The 10,316-nt window shown below is 40.2% G+C and overlaps 1 long non-coding RNA gene across 1 annotated transcript; it reads right to left on the bottom strand.

The window, feature by feature from the left end:
- Positions 1–4,840: 4,840 nt before the first annotated feature.
- On the bottom strand, positions 4,841–9,200 carry LOC146036646 (uncharacterized). The gene is made up of 3 exons (XR_014460895.1): positions 8,790–9,200; positions 5,998–6,039; positions 4,841–4,930 (listed from the first exon to the last, which is right to left on the bottom strand). It is a non-coding gene; the product is annotated as an uncharacterized LOC146036646 (long non-coding RNA).
- Between the last annotated feature and the right edge of the window lie 1,116 nt (positions 9,201–10,316).

The raw sequence follows: 10,316 nt of genomic DNA, 5'->3' as shown, positions 1-10,316 counted from the left end.
TTGTAATGCATACCCTCCAACATTACCCATTCCATTAGGTACAAAGTGCTCTGTTTCTGGACTTCCTTACCAGTAGCAGTTGCAGAGGTGAGGCTGCAGCACAGTCCAATATTCAAAAAGGGGAGCCACACCTACTGCCACCCAAAACATCACTGTCCTGGAGTCACTGGCAGTTGATGTGACCCCCCTCTTTGAACATTGGACTGTGCTGGAGTCCAACCTCTGTAACTGCCACTGACAGGGAAGTACAGGAACAGACCATTTTGTACCTAATGGAATGGGTCATGTTGGAGGGTATGGTAATGGTTAAATACAATTGGTAATTGAATGTGGAATAACATTGTTACTTTATAGGAAAAAGGTAGGGTTGTTAAAGTAATATGTTGTTAAGTGTTTCTGAAGAAAGGAAACCTTTCTGCCGATCCAGAATAATCAAATTTTGTTGATCCTGTTACTATTTATATTGTATTCGCTGAAGACTGTGTGAATTCAATGTGTTAATGTATTATTCTGCTATAAAATAATAAATTATTGTTAAACCTTGTGTGAAAGGCTTGTTCGGAAAACAAAGAAAGTAAAATACTTACCTGGGTGGAAGATCACACATGTGTAAGAGAGAGAGATGTAGTTTCACTCTCTGCAAGCAGATGGCAGTGTTTCTGAGACTCACTGACACTAGACATATATATATATATATATATATATATATATATATATATATATATATATATATATATATATAGTCCAGAGAGCAGTCACACCCGCTGACTTGAATGAATGGACCGTGCCAGGTCACAATTGAATAAAGAATAGTCCTGCTGAAATGCTCCAGAGCAAACAGAACAACCGGCACCAATCACTTGGATGAAATTCAATGTAAATTCATTTAATGAAAAATATCCAGGCTCAGTAAAATGAGATAATCATCATAGACACCCATCAAGCAGATACAACAAGGCAATACTTTACACGTCTCCTCGACGGCCGTTTCGGCGCACACAGCGCCTTCATCAGGATGACCCCTCTTGATGAAGGCGCTGTGTGCGCCGAAACGGCCGTCGAGGAGACGTGTAAAGTATTGCCTTGTTGTATCTGCTTGATGGGTGTCTATGAAGATTATCTCATTTTACTGAGCCTGGATATTTTTCATTAAATGAATTTACATTGAATTTCATCCAAGTGATTGGTGCCGGTTGTTCTGTTTGCTCTGGAGCATTTCAGCAGGACTATTCTTTATATATATATATATATATATATATATATATATATATATATATATACACACACAGACATGTGGATGAGAGACCGGCACTCCAAATCTGCATGTGCAATACTGGCTGGGTGCCCTCCCAAAGGGTTAACTATATCGGCAGTGGTGCGGCACGCCAAATAAATCCACTCAGCAAGGGTCAGCAGTTACAACGTTTCAGTTATATTTAACTTTTGTCAAGTATATATATATATATATATATATAAATATGGTTGACACTGCCATCTCCACAAATGGTATGCCTAGGTGCCCTCAGTAGTTAACGATACAAACCTTTAGTAGTATTGCAGGACTTCATAGGACTTCTGACAATAAACTTCTATAAGGACGCCCAGCATCACTAGTAAGGACTAGAGATGTGCGGGCTCGGATTCCTCAGATCCGAGCCAGCACGGACGTCATCAATCCGGGCCCGGATACGAGCAGCGCTCGGCGCTTCCCGCCTTACTAGAATCCGGGCGCACGGGCAAAACGTCATCGCCCGGCGTCGGATTCTCGCGAGATCACGGAACCCTTAAATTCCGCAACCTCGCGCCGCCATCTTCACTCCAATCTCGGAGAAGGGTAGGGAAGGGTGTGCTGCTGCTGTGTGTGGTCTCTGCTGGGGCCCGTGCTGCTGTGTACTGTGTCTCTGCTCAGTGATCAAGACATCACCATTGCAAGGATGACTGGTGCTGTGTTCTGTCTCTCCTTTGTGCTGGGGCCTGCCTCTGCTGAGTCTGCTCATGTATAGTCAGTCACAATGTGATAGTCCACTGGTGCTGCTAGTGCCACTGCCTGCCCTGCACTGCCTAGTGTCTGCTGCAGTCTGCTCTCTGCTGTTGCCACTGGCTAGTGCCTACCAGTACCTATTGCAGTATATAATTCCAGTGTGCTGTTGCCCCTGGCTATCAGTACCTATCACAGTATATAATTCCAGTTTGCTGTTGCCACTGGCAGTGGCTACCAGTATTTTATTTATTGCAGTATATAATTCTAGTCTGCTGTTGCCACTGGCTACCAGTATTTATCGCAGTATATAATTCCAGTCTGCTGTTGCCGCTGGCTACCAGTATTATTTATCACAGTATATAAAAATCCAGTCTGCTGTTTCCACTGGCTACCAGTATTTATCACAGTATATAATTCCAGTCTGCTGTTGCCGCTGGCTACCAGTATTATTTATCACAGTATATAAAAATCCAGTCTGCTGTTTCCACTGGCTACCAGTATTTATCGCAGTATATAATTCCAGTCTGTTGCCACTGGCTACCAGTATTTATTGCAGTATATAATTCCAATCTGCTGTTTCCACTGGCTACCAGTACTATCAGTCCAGGGGTGCCCACATGTGTGCTGTATCATCCAGGGGTGCCCACATGTGTGCTGTATTTGTCCAGGGGTGCCCCCATGTGTCCTGTATCAGTCCTGGGGTGCCCGCATGTGTGCCGTATAATTCCAGGGGTGCCCCATGTGTCCCATATCAGACCAGGGGAGCTGCCCTTTTTTTTAATGAAAATAAAATTAAGGTGTTTTTTTTTTTTTTTACTGCAAGGGCTGTTAAATGCGCTGTAGTCCAGGGGTGAGCCAAGAGTGCTGTATAATTCATGGGGTGTTGCTAAGTAAGGTGTGCTGCTCTTTTTTATAATTAAAAGAATACACATTTTTATTTTTACTGCAGGAATTTGTCTGCTGTATAATTCCATGCCTGCCGCCATGTGTGCCGTAACAGTCCAGGGGTGCCACCATCTGTGCCGTATAATTCCATGTGTGCTGTATCAGGTCAGGGGTGGCACCATCTGTGCCGTATAATTCCTGGGGTAAGCCAAGTCTGCCGTATAATTCATGGGGTGCTGCCAAGTGTGCTGTATTAGTACAGGGGTGATGCTAAGCATGCCATATCAGTCCAGGGGTGATGCTAGGTGTGCCGTATCAGATTAGAGGGGATGCTAAGTGTGCCATATCAGTCCAGGGGTGATGCTAAATGTGCTGTATCAGTCCAGGGGTGATGTTACCTGTGCCATATCAGTCCAGGGGTGATGCTAGGTGTGCCGTATCAGACTAGGGGGGATGCTAAGTGTGCCATATCAGTCCAGGGGTGATGCTAAATGTGCAGTATCAGTCCAGGGGTGATGCTACCTGTGCCATATCAGTCCAGGGGTAATTCTAGGTGTGCAGTATCAGCCTAGAGGGGATGCTAAGTGTGCCATATCAGTCTAGTGTTTGTGCCGCACACTTGTGTGGCTTATCATAGTTATCCAGCTACCTCGGTGCAACCTTTTGCCATTAAAACAATATTGTAAGGTGTGAGCTGTTCAGAATAGACTGTAAATGAGTGGAAAGGAATGTTATTGAGGTTAATATAGTGTAGGAGCAAAAAAAAAAAAAAATTCTGCGATTTTAGCAGTTTTTATGCTTTTTTAACAAAAAAATCAGAACCCAAAACCCAAGAAATCCAAACACAAAACACTTAGGAGGTGTTTTGGCAAAACCCATTAGAACCCAAAACCTCAAGGTAATCAGAACCCAAAACCCGAAAAGTGGCCAGTGCACATCTCTAGTAAGGACATTCCCCTCCGATTCTCTTTTCAAGTCACCTTATTAGTGAAACTGGGCCTCCTTATAGAAGATTGGTTGTCAGATGTCCTGTGAGTGCTGCAATACTACTAAAGATAAATAGTGTTTTGAAAAAAAGTGTAGAAAAACTAGTAAATAAATAATTAATGGTAGCTCCACAAACTTAGTGAGCCTTCTTATGCCACCTGACGTGCGTGTGAATTGTTATTTTAATTGATATTCACTTTGCATGGGGTTTGTTTTACTAGAGGGAGCAAAAGCATTTGCAAAGAAAAATTTCAGTCAATCAGATGTGATAAAGTTACTCTGTAGGTTTCCTTGAAGAAAAACAATTCAAGGCACATTGCAAGAAATTTACTAAAAGCTTTAAGGAGCCCATACACGGTCCGTTGTGTATGGCTCCGTTCTGTACTATGCGATGTGTGCTCCCGCGCATCACATAGTACGGTACAAAAAGTATGTGCTGCACATACTTTTTGTACTAGCTATACATCGGATCGGATCGCAGTGCATGCACACTGCATGCACTAGGGATGCGATCCGATCCGATGTGTGCTGTTTAAGCACACAACGGATCCGATTAACGGACCGTGTATGGGGGGCTTTATACCTACAGGGCAGAATGTAATGCGTTCTGAGTCTGGTGGCCGTGCAGTTTGCTGGCCTGCACAGCCGCCAAACTTGCAATAAGAGACACCCCCCCCCCACTGAATAAAGGTGAATTATAAAATAGAAGTCCCCATATCCCCTCACTCTTATGTACAGTATATTACATTTATGCATAAAGTGAATGTGAGCATTATTTTAGGTGGAACTTGTGAAAGCTTATTGAAAGGAAAAATACCAAATGGGTGATAACATTTTCAAGTCATTGGGTACTTATGACATTTTGCAACTTCCATAGACAAGTAAGACTAACATAGGAGCATTCATAGGTATGGGGACCCTATATGCAGTAAAATGTCAATCATATCTTATGCTAGATGGACATTTCCAAGATGAGTCTAAACCTACACATAGATTTAAACAGCTTTGTACTCTTTGTGTGGCTCAGAAGTCAGGTCATTTATCATTTAGCATTTCAGGACAGGCAGGAGGAGAAAACTAAGAGATAAATAAATATTAGTACCGGCACATGTACACTGTAAGTCTGCAATGCCGTAGATTTACAGTGTCACTGTGTCTTTCATTTGTACCTGTAATGAATCTCCTATTGAAAAGCTTTTATACTTATCTGGCCTCCGGGGCTACCAGGAGGCTTCAAGAACTTTTTAATTACCTCACATTTAACAAATTAGTCTCATGTTAATCATCAGTGAGACAACTTGTTTAGGTACATTATGTTTAGCCTTGAATCCTTGGACTGCAAAATAGCTTGTTGACATTTACAATTAAGATAAATTAACAATTCCATATATTACTTGTTTGGACTAAATAACTAAATGCATTCACTCTCCTCAAGCATTTTACATTTTGCAGTATTACAACAAGGAACCAATATAGATTTATTTTAAATATATTCGACCAAGTAACAGAAAGAGCTAAAAGTAATAGGCCACATAGTTTTGGGGGATCAAAATGGTACCTTCTCACATTTTTAAGGTGCCAGTTTGTCTCGCAACTCGCAAAATAATAGCCTGAGAATTTGCGAGTTCGAGGTCATTACATATGCAAGTAATTGTGAGTGTTAATAAAAGTAAAAAAATAGTGAAGAGCAGAAAACAATTGGTAGTCCACCCGCCTTAAACAGCTTTGAGATGGTTCTGTGTGTCAAAATTCAGGAAATAAATGTGTGGGTTCTCCTTTATTTTTAGAAACAGCACTGGGTTCCACTATAGGGTAATAATGCCAAAGCACTTAAGAGTAACACACAATAAATGGGTCCGCCCTTCCAAGACACTCAAGGCCTTGGCTAAAACCCAAGACTTGCCCTGATACTTCTGGGCTATGGGTGGGGGCTGAGTTGATAGCATTGGGTTGAAAAATAATATTGTTTTTTTATAGGATGACTACAAGTCCAGGAGATGCCACCATTGCATGTTGGAAAGTACCAGCATCCGGGGCATTGAAGGGAACACTGGTATGAATGCTTCCCCTGTAAATAAATTTTAAGAAATGCCAGGATACACACACCATGAAAGTAAAACTTTAATTCACACTTTTACACATACATGTCTATCCCATGTTCACTTGTCTAGTAGAATCCATGATAGCTGAAAAAAAGGGAAAACCTCATTATCACCACTCCCTTCTGTAGAACTCATCCTCTTTGGTCCAGGAAGGCATATAGGGGGTTAAAAAATAATAAAACACCTAATGCATGCTGGCTAAGGAGCACAGATCAGGTGTTTAGGTGTTTCTGAGTCAAATGGGAAAAGAAAGCCACCTGGGAGGCATGGAGTTTCTGAATGACAGTGGGAAAGAACAATAAACCTCTTAAGGCTCCCATACACGCTGCGATAGCAGCGTGCAATGCGATGCATTATGGGCTGGATCGCATCACAACACATGCGTTTTGCATGCGATGCAATGCGATCCGCGGGCAGTACAAAAAGTATGCGCAGCACATACTTTTTGTATTGTGCGATGAAATGCCTGCATTGCATGCTGCTATCACAGCGTGTATGGGCACCTGTACAGGCACTGCCACGATGCAGCTGATTCTCTCCGGGGCCCCCATCTCTCTGCTGCTGTCACAGGCCCAGCGACCCCGGGGTGTCCCCCAATGTAATCCGCTCCCCATGTGACCCTTAGCCGCCGCCTGTCAGGATGATGATGTGGACCCTTAGTCACCCCATCTAAGTGACTCTTATTTATTTTTCTGACACAGTAAAATGGGCTTCCATATTATTTTAACAAGTGTAGTAGGAACCAGAAATGCAAGATTTAAAAATATAAAAAACCTACAAAATACAGAAACCAAAAATCAAGAAATAGTATTAAATAAACTATTGGAAACCCATCAAAATTGAGTTTTTTTTTTTTAAAGAATAAAGCCATTTCAAGCATCCCGGTTAAACTTTATTTGAGAGACTAAACTTTTTTTTTTTAAATTCATTTAGACTTCAATAAAGACAATATTTTGTCTTTACTTGCAGTAGATAATCTACTTTGCAGTAGATAATCTAGGTTCATTTTTGTGAGCAAGATTTACTGCAAAATAATTCTTTAATCTACCCCAAGATAGGACAAGGATCATAGTATGCTCATAGTACCATTTCTGGCGTGTATGTTCCAACTTTGGTAACTACAGTATGTGAATCTGTATGCAATTGCAATTGAGTTTGTGATGACTCAGATGGGGGTCCATTCCATAGTTTAGAAAATTACAATTGCAATTGTATGTGTGTACAAACATGAATTAGGCACTATGTAAAGCATGACACAGGGATTTGTATATGGGTGGCAAGCAGCCAGAGGCGGTCTGTCATTCCCTTACATATGCACTTACGGGTATGCCTATTCTAGCAGAGAATACAATAAACAAGCTGGCAGTTAAGTAGGTTATATCGAAGCTGGATTGGGTCTGCACTGGTTGGAAAAAAGCTAGTGTTATATTTACTAGCTAAAACAGACCAACAGTTCTGCGTGATGTGAGAAGGTATTGATATATAACCTCGTTATAGTGTTGGTAGTGCACCCAGAGTCAATAGTAGTATACAATAATACAGGAAGAGGAAAAGAAGTTAAGTAGGTTAGCATGCTTTCTCCTGTAGGACTAACAATATTCTAGCAGAGTAGACACTTAGGGGTTTCTTTACTAAGATAGGAGTTTTCTTTCAGTTGGGATGTTGCTATGGGCAATCAATCTAAATCTACTTTTTTATTTAGCACCTTCTACAAGATACAAGATGGAATCTGATTGGCTGCCCAGAGCATCATCCCAACTTTAATAGAACGCCCATCTTAGTAAATTTACCCCATACTGTATGCTCTATGCCTATGGAGCAGATCTGCAATACAACAAAATTCTTATTATTATTTATTATCTACTGTATATAATAGGTTGAAGAGTGTGTGTGCTTGTCTGTCATATTGCGGAGACAACGTGGCACTCAGAGCTGCCAAATTCGTCAACAAGGTATCTCTGGGTGCGGTGGTGTGCGCCTCAAAGCCATTATTTTTTAATTTCAATTTGAAAATTAAAAAAAACACCAAGGTTCAATTTGCCTTGATTGATAATCTGGAAAAATATTTTGTTTGCCATTGTAAACTAAAGACAAATACATTACTGTATTTGTCATTGGTCATCCATATACAAAATACAGGGCAGATTACTACCAATAATATTTTCAGCCATTTTAACAACCTGTCCATGATGCTGCTACAGAAGAAATCACTCAGAAAATCAGAAATCTTTCTGGTGATTTGCTCATGCGTAGTAGAGATTTCTGGGTGCCATGTGCCTAGAGACATGTACATGCGCAGTGGAAATTAGTTGCCGGGGACAAGGTGAGCCCCATTTTTCTGGAGATTTGTGCACAGTTTACTGCACTGCATACAGCAGGGAGGATCACAGATTGTGTACACTGGCCCCTCCTCTCTTAATTTGCTCCTCTCTGTTCCCATACCAGTCTGGTCTATTATATGTGATAAAACTTTTAAGAACACAATAATAATCAAAAATGAAAAATAATATAAAGTACTATCTAATGCAGGGATGGGCAACACCGGCCCTCCAGATGTTGATGAACTACACATCTCAGCATGCCTTGCATCAGTTTCAGCATGGCCACATAGCAAAACTAATGCAAAGCATCCTGGGATGTGTAGTTCATTAACATCTGGAGGGCCGGTGTTGCTCAGCCCTGATCTAATGTAAGCTTGCAAACAGGTGTATGCGGCAAATTCATAGTGCAATTCATGCAATTTGGCCGCAACAATTCTGGATAAGGGAGCTGGTGCATTGCAGCTCTCTAATACAGTATCTCTATCATTAGCCTGAAACCCACAAACCACATACCATGCATGTAGATTGTTTGTCCAGTGCACATGATTTCACTGTGCTCAGTAGCAGTGCAAGCAGGCAGTAGCAGATTATCCCAGTGATCTGATCGGTTGTGTTGGAAGTCAGGGGGATTGCGGAAAGAGATTATTTATTACAAATACATAGAAAAATGCTGATAATGATAGTCATATGCTGGAAACAGAACTGCTTTGCAGCTGTAGACATTTGGCCATGTGCCATTAATCCAATTATAACCCTCCAAGCTTTGATAAGTTTTAATCATAGGGGTACTCAACCTATCCGAGCAAGGATTTAGGTAGCTTATAGTCGATGTTCCTCATTGACCACTCTAAGACCTGAATCTATTTAATTCACTCTTCCAGCTGCATCTATGCCTGTCAATTTGGTCTTGGCCAGGAACAGATGGTTCTGAAAAACAGAATGTTTAATGGAAGATAACAGTTAATTGTACTGCACAAGAGAGTTCTCAGCTGTTTGTTCATAAAAGTACTATCTAACTGAATGCCACTAATGGGTTTTACATTATGTACAGATGCGTGCTTATATAACATTGAGAATCACAGCAGAATGCGTATATATATATACGGGTGTACTCAGCCTGATGTGGCATAGCATTTCTGCAATACATGTTCATATACAATTTGGCAATATTGAGGACACACCTGTACAGTTCACTTTTTCAAAGTAGTGGTCTCCTATAGGTTGATATACTGTTTATATCCAGCTGGAGAAATCTTTACTCATCTTATGATTAATTAAAAACAACCTAGTATAATCACATATAAAAAGTGATTACTACCAAGGTAATGTTATACATACAAATTTAGCATTCATTTGATCTTTTATTTCTAATCTTAATTTTATAAACTGTTTAGATTAATATTCAGCCATTAACTTTTGCTGTCATTCCTATATGAAAAATAAAACAACAACAATTCTATATTGTACCTGCCATAGATACAATATATACTGTAGGTATAATATGGGGCATATGTTGCTTTCTTTTGCCACTAGTTCCCTAATTAGATGTGTTGTAGATAAATGTGTTTTTTAACTACGCTGTTCATGCTCAGCAGAGAAGTAAAGCAACATAATCATAAGATGTGACATTCAGGCATTACATTTGTGTTAATTTAATTCTTTTTAACAGAAAGACGGTTGATTAAATGCACTTTCTATAGAGTGGATGTTACAATTAGTCAAGTGCATAATGTTGAAGGTTGTTCTAGCAATGTGATAAAAATACACACAGTCCTTGTTCTAAATATAAATATATATTTCATCATTATAAATCAAATCATGCTTCTAAGTGGTTTTAAAAGTCAAAGTATAAACTTAATTAATAGGTATACAAAAGTCCAACATTTTCACTACTGAATGTAATGGTTGGAAATAGCTTAATGTATACGATTGGAGATTTACCATTTCCATAGGGTATCACACATGAGTACATGTACAAAAGTGATGTCTTTATTAAATATAGAAATTGAAACATTTTCCTACCCCAAAGGCATTTCCTAT

Source organism: Crinia signifera, chromosome 9, assembly GCF_055691185.1.
Source record: "Crinia signifera chromosome 9, ASM5569118v1, whole genome shotgun sequence".
Lineage (NCBI taxonomy): Eukaryota > Metazoa > Chordata > Amphibia > Anura > Myobatrachidae > Crinia > Crinia signifera.
Note: the sequence above shows the minus strand (reverse complement) of the source record. Positions and strands in the feature narration are given on the sequence as shown.